Source organism: Rutidosis leptorrhynchoides, chromosome 2 (assembly GCF_046630445.1).
Source record: "Rutidosis leptorrhynchoides isolate AG116_Rl617_1_P2 chromosome 2, CSIRO_AGI_Rlap_v1, whole genome shotgun sequence".
In the NCBI taxonomy this organism is placed as follows: Eukaryota; Viridiplantae; Streptophyta; class Magnoliopsida; order Asterales; family Asteraceae; genus Rutidosis; species Rutidosis leptorrhynchoides.
In genome coordinates, this window is record NC_092334.1 from 214,908,940 (window position 1) to 214,922,407 (window position 13,468).

Genomic DNA, 13,468 nt, shown 5'->3' on the forward strand with positions numbered 1-13,468 from the left:
GCATGACCATCTCTCCAATTTCAAATTCTATATCTTTTCTTTTAATGTCAGCGTAGCTCTTTTGTCGACTTTGGGCGGTTTTCAACCGTTGTTGAATTTGGATGATCTTCTCGGTAGTTTCTTGTATAATCTCCGGACCCGTAATCTGTCTATCCCCCACTTCACTCCAACAAATCGGAGACCTGCACTTTCTACCATAAAGTGCTTCAAACGGCGCCATCTCAATGCTTGAATGGTAGCTGTTGTTGTAGGAAAATTCTGCTAACGGTAGATGTCGATCCCAACTGTTTCCGAAATCAATAACACATGCTCGTAGCATGTATTCAAGCGTTTGTATCGTCCTTTCGCTCTGCCCATCAGTTTGTGGATGATAGGCAGTACTCATGTCTAGACGAGTTCCTAATGCTTGCTGTAATGTCTGCCAGAATCTTGAAATAAATCTGCCATCCCTATCAGAGATAATAGAGATTGGTATTCCATGTCTGGAGATGACTTCCTTCAAATACAGTCGTGCTAACTTCTCCATCTTGTCATCTTCTCTTATTGGTAGGAAGTGTGCTGATTTGGTGAGACGATCAACTATTACCCAAATAGTATCAAAACCACTTGCAGTCCTTGGCAATTTAGTGATGAAATCCATGGTAATGTTTTCCCATTTCCATTCCGGGATTTCGGGTTGTTGAAGTAGACCTGATGGTTTCTGATGCTCAGCTTTGACCTTAGAACACGTCAAACATTCTCCTACGTATTTAGCAACATCGGCTTTCATACCCGGCCACCAAAAATGTTTCTTGAGATCCTTGTACATCTTCCCCGTTCCAGGATGTATTGAGTATCTGGTTTTATGAGCTTCTCTAAGTACCATTTCTCTCATATCTCCAAAATTTGGTACCCAAATCCTTTCAGCCCTATACCGGGTTCCGTCTTCCCGAATATTAAGATGCTTCTCCGATCCTTTGGGTATTTCATCCTTTAAATTTCCCTCTTTTAAAACTCCTTGTTGCGCCTCCTTTATTTCAGTAGTAATGTTATTATGAATCATTATATTCATAGATTTTACTCGAATGGGTTCTCTGTCCTTCCTGCTCAAGGCATCGGCTACCACATTTGCCTTCCCCGGGTGGTAACGAATCTCAAAGTCGTAATCATTCAATAATTCAATCCACCTACGCTGCCTCATATTCAGTTGTTTCTGATTAAATATGTGTTGAAGACTTTTGTGGTCGGTATATATAATACTTTTGACCCCATATAAGTAGTGCCTCCAAGTCTTTAATGCAAAAACAACCGCGCCTAATTCCAAATCATGCGTCGTATAATTTTGTTCGTGAATCTTCAATTGTCTAGACGCATAAGCAATCACCTTCGTTCGTTGCATTAATACACAACCGAGACCTTGCTTTGATGCATCACAATAAATCACAAAATCATCATTCCCTTCAGGCAATGACAATATAGGTGCCGTAGTTAGCTTTTTCTTCAATAACTGAAACGCTTTCTCTTGTTCATCATTCCATTCAAATTTCTTCCCTTTATGCGTTAATGCAGTCAAGGGTTTTGCTATTCTGGAAAAGTCTTGGATGAACCTTCTGTAGTAACCAGCTAGTCCTAAAAACTGGCGTATGTGTTTCGGAGTTTTCGGGGTTTCCCACTTTTCAACAGTTTCTATCTTTGCCGGATCCACCTTAATACCTTCTTTGTTCACTATGTGACCGAGGAATTGAACTTCTTCCAACCAAAATGCACACTTTGAAAACTTAGCGTACAATTCTTCCTTCCTCAATACTTCTAACACCTTTCTCAAATGTTCACCGTGTTCTTGGTCATTCTTTGAGTAAATAAGTATGTCATCAATGAAAACAATGACAAACTTGTCAAGGTATGGTCCACACACTCGGTTCATAAGGTCCATGAACACAGCTGGTGCATTAGTTAAAGCAAACGGCATGACCATAAACTCGTAATGACCGTAACGTGTTCTGAAAGCAGTCTTTGGAATATCATCTTCTTTCACCCGCATTTGATGATACCCGGAACGTAAGTCAATCTTTGAATAAACAGACGAGCCTTGTAGTTGATCAAATAAGTTGTCGATTCTCGGTAGTGGGTAGCGGTTCTTGATGGTAAGTTTGTTCAACTCTCGGTAGTCGATACACAACCTGAATGTACCATCTTTCTTCTTGACAAACAAAACAGGAGCTCCCCACGGTGATGTGCTTGGTCGAATGAAACCACCCTCTAAAAGTTTTTGTAATTGGCTTTGCAGTTCTTTCATCTCGCTGGGTGCGAGTCTGTAAGGAGCACGAGCTATTGGTGCAGCTCCTGGTACAAGATCTATTTGAAATTCAACGGATCGATGTGGGGGTAATCCCGGTAATTCTTTCGGAAATACATCGGGAAATTCTTTTGCAATGGGAACATCATTGATGCTCTTTTCTTCAGTTTGTACTTTCTCGACGTGTGCTAGAACAGCATAGCAACCTTTTGTTATTAGTTTTTGTGCCTTCAAATTACTAATAAGATGTAGCTTCGTGTTGCCCTTTTCTCCGTACACCATTAAGGGTTTTCCTTTTTCTCGTATAATGCGAATTGCATTTTTGTAACAAACGATCTCCGCTTTCACTTCTTTCAACCAGTCCATACCGATTATCACAACAAAACTCCCTAACTCTACTGGTATCAAATCAATCTTAAATGTTTCGCTAACCAGTTTAATTTCTAGATTCCGACATATATTATCTGCTGAAATTAATTTACCATTTGCTAATTCGAGTAAAAATTTACTATCCAAAGGCGTCAATGGAAAACTTAATTTAGCACAAAAATCTCTACTCATATAGCTTCTATCCGCACCCGAATCAAATAAAACGTAAGCAGATTTATTGTCAATAAGAAACGTACCCGTAAAAAGCTCCGGGTCTTCCTGTGCCTCTACCGCATTAATATTGAAAACTCTTCCACGGCCTTGTCCATTCGTGTTCTCCTGGTTCGGGCAATTTCTAATAATGTGGCCTGGTTTTCCACATTTATAACAAACTACATTGGCATAACTTGCTCCGACACTACTTGCTCCGCCATTACTCGTTCTGACACCATTTGTTCCTTTCGTTCTATTAACCCCTGGTCCGTAGACCTCACACTTCGCCGCGCTATGACCATTTCTTTTACACTTGTTGCAAAATTTGGTGCAGAACCCCGAGTGATTCTTTTCACACCTTTGGCATAGCTGCTTCTGATTGTTGTTGTTGCGGTTATTATTGTTGTTGGGATGATTGTTGTAGTTGCTGTTGTTGTTGTTGTTGTTGTTGTTGTTGGGCCGTTGGTTGTAGTTGCGATTGATGTTGCGATTGTTGGGATAATTGTTGCGATTATTGTTGTAATTGCTGTTGTTGTTGTATTGGTGATTCTTATCACCGTTTTCCTCCCACTTTCTTTTGACTTGCTTCACATTGGCCTCTTCAGCAGTCTGTTCTTTAATTCTTTCTTCAATCTGGTTCACTAGTTTGTGAGCCATTCTACATGCCTGTTGTATGGAGCCGGGCTCGTGTGAACTTATATCTTCTTGGATTCTTTCCGGTAATCCTTTCACAAACGCGTCGATCTTCTCTTCCTCATCTTCGAATGCTCCCGGACACAATAGGCACAATTCTGTGAATCGTCTTTCGTACGTGGTAATATCAAATCCTTGGGTTCGTAACCCTCTAAGTTCTGTCTTGAGCTTATTGACCTCGGTTCTGGGACGGTACTTCTCGTTCATCAAGTGCTTGAATGCTGACCACGGTAGTGCGTACGCATCATCTTGTCCCACTTGCTCTAGATAGGTATTCCACCATGTTAACGCAGAACCTGTGAAGGTATGCGTAGCGTACTTCACTTTGTCCTCTTCAGTACACTTACTTATGGCAAACACCGATTCAACCTTCTCGGTCCACCGTTTCAATCCGATCGGTCCTTCGGTTCCATCAAATTCCAAAGGTTTGCAGGCAGTGAATTCTTTGTAGGTGCATCCTACACGATTTCCTGTACTGCTAGATCCAAGGTTATTGTTGGTATGTAGCGCAGCCTGTACTGCGGCTATGTTTGAAGCTAGAAAAGTACGGAATTCCTCTTCATTCATATTCACGGTGTGTCGAGTAGTCGGTGCCATTTCCTTCAAAATAGTTAAATGGAACAAGTTAATCATACAGAATATTAAGAGTAGTTAATAGTATTTCGTAGCATAATATGAACTCATTTATAAAAGCTTTTTCTTCATATTAGCGTTTTATAAGTTTAAATTCGGGTAGTACCTACCCGTTAAGTTCATACTTAGTAGCTAATATACAATTCAAATACTACAATTCTATATGAAAAACTGATTATAATAATATTTCGCGTTCAAACTTTTATACAATATTTTACAAACTTACAATACCGCTTATTTTACATAAAGCATGAAATATAGCACACATTAACTTTGATACAAGATAGTTGTGAAGACAATTCTAGCTAGTACACAAGTCGTTCAGCAAAGGCAATAAAGACACGTAATTCATACGTCCAGAAACAAGTCATGCATTCTGGTTTTACTAGGACTACTTCCCATCCTTGGTCTTGTGCAACATAACCGTTATGGCCGTTGATAAGACAGCGTGTTGTAACGTCATCAAAGGGACGAGGGTTACGTAATGTCCAACAGTCCCGTAATAATCTAAAAACCTCATTTCTTACCCCAATTACCGACTCCGTCACTTGTGGAAACGTTTTGTTTAATAGTTGTAGCCCGATGTTCTTGTTCTCACTTTGGTGAGAAGCGAACATTACTAATCCGTAAGCATAACGTGCTTCTTTATGTTGCATGTTAGCTGCTTTTTCTAAATCACGAAGTCCAATATTCGGATATATTGAGTCAAAATAATTTCTTAACCCGTTGCGTAAAATAGCATTTGGGTTCCCCGCAATATATGCGTCAAAGTAAACACATCGTAACTTATGGGTTTCCCAATGTGATATCCCCCATCTTTCAAACGAAAGTCTCTTATAAACCAAGACATTCTTGGAACGTTCTTCGAATGTCTTACAAACTGATCTCGCCTTAAATAGTTGTGCCGAAGAATTCTGGCCGACTCTAGACAAGATTTCATCAATCATGTCTCCGGGTAGGTCTCTTAAAATATTGGGTTGTCTATCCATTTTGTGTTTTTAAACTGTAAAATAGACAAGAGTTAGATTCATAAAAAATACTTATTAATACAAGCAATTTTTACATATGTCATAAAGCATAAGAACACTATATTACATATATTACACCACACGAATACAACTATCTTATTCCGACTCGCTCGTTTCTTCTTCTTCGGTTTTGGTTCGTTTTGCCAAGTTTCTAGGGATATATGATTTTCCCCTAATACGAGCCATCGTTATCCACATTGGTTTAGAAAAACCTGGTGGTTTAGAGGTTCCCGGGTCATTGTTACAACTTAAGGACTTCGGGGGTTGACGATACATATAAAGTTCATCGGGGTTGGAATTAGATTTCTCTATTTTTATGCCCTTTCCCTTATTATTTTCTTTTGCCTTTTTAAATTCAGTTGGGGTAATTTCTATAACATCATCGGAATTCTCGTCGGAATCCGATTCATCGGAGAATTGGTAATCCTCCCAATATTTTGCTTCCTTGGCGGAAACACCATTGACCATAATTAACCTTGGTCGGTTGGTTGAGGATTTTCTTTTACTTAACCGTTTTATTATTTCCCCCACCGGTTCTATTTCTTCATCCGGTTCCGATTCTTCTTCCGGTTCCGATTCTTCTTCTGCTTCCGACTCTTCTTCCGGTTCCTCTTCGGGAACTTGTGAATCAGTCCACGAATCATTCCAATTTACATTTGACTCTTCATTATTATTAGGTGAGTCAATGGGACTTGTTCTAGAGGTAGACATCTATCACATAATATCAAACGCGTTAAGAGATTAATATATCACATAATATTCATATGTTAAAAATATATAGTTTCCAACAAAAATGTTAAGCAATCATTTTTAAAGAAAACACGGTCGAAGTCCAGACTTACTAATGCATCCTAACAAACTCGATAAGACACACTAATGCAAATTTTCTGGTTCTCTAAGACCAACGCTCGGATACCAACTGAAATGTCCCGTTCTTATTGATTAAAAACGTTCCATATTAATTGATTTCGTTGCGAGGTTTTGACCTCTATATGAGACGTTTTTCAAAGACTGCATTCATTTTTAAAACAAACCATAACCTTTATTTCATAAATAAAGGTTTAAAAAGCTTTACGTAGATTATCAAATAATGATAATCTAAAATATCCTGTTTACACACGACCATTACATAATGGTTTACAATACAAATATGTTACATCGAAATCAGTTTCTTGAATGCAGTTTTTACACAATATCATACAAACATGGACTCCAAATCTTGTCCTTATTTTAGTATGCAACAGCGGAAGCTCTTAATATTCACCTGAGAATAAACATGCTTTAAACGTCAACAAAAATGTTGGTGAGTTATAGGTTTAACCTATATATATCAAATCGTAACAATAGACCACAAGATTTCATATTTCAATACACATCCCATACATAGAGATAAAAATCATTCATATGGTGAACACCTGGTAACCGACATTAACAAGATGCATATATAAGAATATCCCCATCATTCCGGGACACCCTTCGAATATGATATAAATTTCGAAGTACTAAAGCATCCAGTACTTTGGATGGGGTTTGTTAGGCCCAATAGATCTATCTTTAGGATTCGCGTCAATTAGGGTGTCTGTTTCCTAATTCTTAGATTACCAGACTTAATAAAAAGGGGCATATTCGATTTCGATAATTCAACCATAGAATGTAGTTTCACGTACTTGTGTCTATTTTGTAAATCATTTATAAAACCTGCATGTATTCTCATCCCAAAAATATTAGATTTTAAAAGTGGGACTATAACTCACTTTCACAGATTTTTACTTCGTCGGGAAGTAAGACTTGGCCACTGTTGATTCACGAACCTATAACAATATATACATATATATTAAAGTATGTTCAAAATATATTTACAACACTTTTAATATATTTTGATGTTTTAAGTTTATTAAGTCAGCTGTCCTCGTTAGTAACCTATAACTAGTTGTCCACAGTTAGATGTACAGAAATAAATCGATAAATATTATCTTGAATCAATCCACGACCCAGTGTATACGTATCTCAGTATTGATCACAACTCAAACTATATATATTTTGGAATCAACCTCAACCCTGTATAGCTAACTCCAACATTCACATATAGAGTGTCTATGGTTGTTCCGAAATATATATAGATGTGTCGACATGATAGGTCGAAACATTGTATACGTGTCTATGGTATCTCAAGATTACATAATATACAATACAAGTTGATTAAGTTATGGTTGGAATAGATTTGTTACCAATTTTCACGTAGCTAAAATGAGAAAAATTATCCAATCTTGTTTTACCCATAACTTCTTCATTTTAAATCCGTTTTGAGTGAATCAAATTGCTATGGTTTCATATTGAACTCTATTTTATGAATCTAAACAGAAAAAGTATAGGTTTATAGTCGGAAAAATAAGTTACAAGTCGTTTTTGTAAAGGTAGTCATTTCAGTCGAAAGAACGACGTCTAGATGACCATTTTAGAAAACATACTTCCACTTTGAGTTTAACCATAATTTTTGGATATAGTTTCATGTTCATAATAAAAATCATTTTCTCAGAATAACAACTTTTAAATCAAAGTTTATCATAGTTTTTAATTAACTAACCCAAAACAGCCCGCGGTGTTACTACGACGGCGTAAATCCGGTTTTACGGTGTTTTTCGTGTTTCCAGGTTTTAAATCATTAAGTTAGCATATCATATAGATATAGAACATGTGTTTAGTTGATTTTAAAAGTCAAGTTAGAAGGATTAACTTTTGTTTGCGAACAAGTTTAGAATTAACTAAACTATGTTCTAGTGATTACAAGTTTAAACCTTCGAATAAGATAGCTTTATATGTATGAATCGAATGATGTTATGAACATCATTACTACCTTAAGTTCCTTGGATAAACCTACTGGAAAAGAGAAAAATGGATCTAGCTTCAATGGATCCTTGGATGGCTCGAAGTTCTTGAAGCAGAATCATGACACGAAAACAAGTTCAAGTAAGATCATCACTTGAAATAAGATTGTTATAGTTATAGAAATTGAACCAAAGTTTGAATATGATTATTACATTGTATTAGAATGATAACCTACTGTAATAAACAAAGATTTCTTGAGGTTGGATGATCACCTTACAAGATTGGAAGTGAGCTAGCAAACTTGAAAGTATTCTTGATTTTATGAACCTGAACTTTTGGAATTTATGAAGAACACTTAGAACTTGAAGATAGAACTTGAGAGAGATCAATTAGATGAAGAAAATTGAAGAATGAAAGTGTTTGTAGGTGTTTTTGGTCGTTGGTGTATGGATTAGATATAAAGGATATGTTATTTTGTTTTCATGTAAATAAGTCATGAATGATTACTCATATTTTTGTAATTTTATGAGATATTTCATGGTAGTTGCCAAATGATGGTTCCCACATGTGTTAGGTGACTCACATGGGCTGCTAAGAGCTGATCATTGGAGTGTATATACCAATAGTACATACATCTAAAAGCTGTGTATTGTACGAGTACGAATACGGGTGCATACGAGTAGAATTGTTGATGAAACTGAACGAGGATGTAATTGTAAGCATTTTTGTTAAGTAGAAGTATTTTGATAAGTGTATTGAAGTCTTTCAAAAGTGTATAAATACATATTAAAACACTACATGTATATACATTTTAACTGAGTCGTTAAGTCATTGTTAGTCGTTACATGTAAGTGTTGTTTTGAAACTTTTAGGTTAACGATCTTGTTAAATGTTGTTAACCCAATGTTTATAATATCAAATGAGATTTTAAATTATTATATTATCATGATATTATCATGTATGAATATCTCTTAATATGATATATATACATTAAATGTCTTTACAACGATAATCGTTACATATATGTCTCGTTTAAAAATCATTAAGTTAGTAGTCTTGTTTTTACATATGTAGTTCATTGTTAATATACTTAATGATATGTTTACTTATCATAGTATCATGTTAACTATATATATATCCATATATATGTCATCATATAGTTTTTACAAGTTTTAACGTTCGTGAATCACCGGTCAACTTGGGTGGTCAATTGTCTATATGAAACATATTTCAATTAATCAAGTCTTAACAAGTTTGATTACTTAACATGTTGGAAACATTTAATCATGTAAATATCAATCTCAATTAATATATATAAACATGGAAAAGTTCGGGTCACTACAATATATATCTATGTTGTATATTTACATTTAAAATACTTAATATCTATTCATTCAGTCATATTAATATATCTATATATATATGTTTAGTATTATATTAAAAACCGATAGTTTGTTATATGTAAGTATTTATATAAATAATGTTAATATGTTTGATATATGGTATAAAAACTATTAATATAATTATAATATTTGTATTAAGTATATTTTAAGTAGAAAATATTTATCTGTAACAAAAGTGATAGTTTTGTTAATAATGATTTACTGATAATAATAAATTTATTAAAAATGATCGAATTAACAAAAATAATGATATTGTTAAAAATGATACTTTTATTTAATAATAATAATAATAATAATAATAATAATAATAATAATAATAATAATACTAATAATTACAAAAGTGATATTAATACTAACATTAATGAAAATGATAATAACTCGTATTATTTTCATAATAATAATAATAATAATAATAATAATAATAATAATAATAATAATAATAATAATAATAATAATAATAATAATAATAATAATAATAATCGTAATCATAATAATAATACGATTATTAGTGATAATAATAATAATATTCGTACATGTATTTATAATCCTAATAAATGAAAATTTGTATCATTACACTTATATTAGTAATCATAATATTAATGATTAATTTTTCATAATACATAATAATAATTATGATTCTAATAAATAATAATAATAATAAATTTAAAAAAATTGAAATCTACCTCAAAAAATTCTAAATAACAAGAAATGGCTCAGCCGGGTTTCGAACCCAAGACCTCTCGCCCACCGCAACAACCTAGACCACTCCTCCGTTCTAATCTTTCTGATCTAATTCGTTTTCTACTTTATTTAAGCATACCATTTCTGTATTCTTTTTCCCTTCTTCTTCCTTACGAGTCCAATCAATCCAATTTCAATTTCATACTTATAAAATTGAGTTACCAGTTTAATCTATGTTTTAAAATGAAAACAGAAACGATTAAAAAGTTTTTGAATAGATTTAATATAACAGAAAATAAAAAAAATTATATAAGGCGCTGTATAAAAAGATGAACACGTTCGTTGAACTCAATTTGACTTTCGAAATTTTATAATGTATTAGCCCTAGCTTTCAACATGAAAAAGTTTATAAATCCTTATTAGAAACTTTATGTATCATCAATTTTAGCAGAATCGTTAAACAAAAAATGAATTTAGTGATGAACACAATCGTTGACTTTTGAGACATAACTTTGACTTCCAAAATTGAAACTCGATACTAAAAATTGGACCTTACAATTTTTCAGATAGTTTAATTGGAATGTTTCTAACATTTCTGCATTTATACAATTTAAAATTTCATTTGAATTCGAAGAATTTGAAAAACTGACCAAGAACAGGGACGTGAGCTGTGTTCTTCATTTTTCCAGTTTAAATTCGATAGATAACTGCTGTAATTGTTTCTAATTGATATTGAGGATGTAATAATGAAAGACTTAATCAATATGAGTGTGTAATTCGTTTGATATATAGCCGATTGATTTTTGACAGTTAATTTAATCGAAAATTAAAAAAATATTTGGTTATGTAATTCCTCTGATTGGTACGATCAACTACGATGGGTAACACTTTTATAGATTCAAACAAAAATCAGGTCCAGTAATTGATGGAGAGGTGTAACTGAATTCGATTCCAAGCATATACAGCCGAATTTTTATATACTTTTTGTTAATAATTGATAATTAATAATTAAAATTATATTAATAATAATAATCTAAATAATATTGATCATATCTGTTATCTAAGGATTTTTGTACTGGACTAAATTTACCTATCTGAGGTTGATTCTCAACATACACGTTACTTTTATATTTACATTTTATTTATATAATATAAATATATTAATAAGAATAAAATTGATATTATAAACCAAATACTATTAATAATAATAATAATTGAAATAATAATATTAATATTAACAATTAATACTTAAAATGTTATTAATAATAATGATAATAATATTGATAAAGGTACTGGCAATAATATTGATAATCTTTGATACGGTTTAAAATAATTAATAATAATGATAATAAAAATGATAAAAATAAGATACTGATACAAATACTAAAAATGATAAAATACTACTAACATTAATAATAATCATGCCCAATAATAATACTAATATTTATCATAATATTTAACATTATAGCTTTACTACATGTTATAACAATGATGATAATCATAATATTATATTATTTATATTATTAATGGTAATAATATTACAAGTAAAAATAATATCATAAAAATTTTTATATATCATGTTTCATATCTACAACAGAATATTATTAATTTAGATATTTATTTTAATAATAATGAAAGTAATACTATTATCATAACAACTATATTTTAATTTGTAATTACATTTAATATATTAATATTACCATTTATTAATTATGTAATGTTTAATAATTATATCATTCACTTTATGATATCATTTATTGAATATTTAATTCTTATACATTACAACATAACAATAATTATGAATAGAAATAATATATATATATATATATATATATATATATATATATATATATATATATATATATATATATATATATATATATATATATATATATATATATATATATATATATATATGCATTTAAATATATATGTATTCATTCACAAATAGTTGTTCGTGAATCATCGAGAACAGTCGAAGGTCAATTCAACATATGAAACAGTTCAAAAATTTTGAGACTCAACCTAACCGACTTCGCTTTTTATGTCGAAATAATATAAAGATTAAGTTTAAATTTGATCAGAAATTTCCGGGTCGTCACAATATCAGTTCAAAAGTTTTGAGATTTAGTTTAATAGACTTTGCTTATCGTGTCGAATTCATATAAAGATTATGTTTAAATTTGATCGGAAATTTCTGGGTCATCACAGTACCTACCCATTAAAGAAATTTCGTCCCGAAATTTGATTAGGATGGTCATGGATAACAATAAGTATGTTTTCATGACTCATACGAGCTGAAAATTAGAGTTTTACCATCATTGAGTAATATAGATAAAACAATTCAATTTTGTGAAGAGTACGAGTGAAGTAATCATAAAAGAGTGAAATGAATAAATGTAGATTCGTCATATCTTTTGATTTAGATAGGATTGATTTCCGGAGTTCAGGGGATTTAGAGAAAATCTTTGTAATAAGATTTGATTCTTCGGTAATTAAGAAAATTAGAATCCTCTTTGGTTAAATGCGATGATCTATTTTGATTGCTCTGTTGGATATGTCACTATAAATTCATCCCCTTTATTTCCTTGTTTCCACACTCCCATTCCTATTTCGGAGTTTCATTCATTTTTATTTTTTTTTGCCATTAAGCACAACAACTAATGATCCAGAATTCGTAGGTATGAAGTTTCGAATGAACATGACTAATGTTCTAAGAGAGAGATTGTGATAGCATTATCTTGATTGGTTAAATTACCAGAATTCAATAAAAAGATATAATTATCAAGAAAATATATTCGTGATAGGTAGAATGTAATAGTCGTGTAACATGGCACATGATGATGTTATGATCTGTGAATCATCACGTTCCATTAGAAACTCAGCATGACTTACTTTAATATAATCATGTAGATCAAGTGTCATTATATTATACTAACTCATGCTTCAGCTCCCAACACTACTTAAAAAATATTCCTATTTTAAACTCGAATGTTTTAGAATTTAGAAACTAAAATAGTTTCTTTTATGATGTAATACAGATAGCACGAAGAGGTAAATGATTTTAGATAAGAATAATTATGGAAATATCTTCAGAAATATGGAGGATATTTATAATGAAAGATACGATGATATCTTAGAATTTCTAATATCAGAGAATGATGAAGAATATTGTCCGTAAGGGTTTAGAGTCGGGAGCAAGGTATTCAATAATGACTTCAGCAGATAATGAATCATTTGGATCCTTTGAAGGCAGGTTTAGCCTTTGTGATTTGTCCACAGCCTCCTTCATACTTTGCTCAATCCGTTTTCCAGTTCCAAAACTTCTCTTTTTCTGAGCTTTGCCA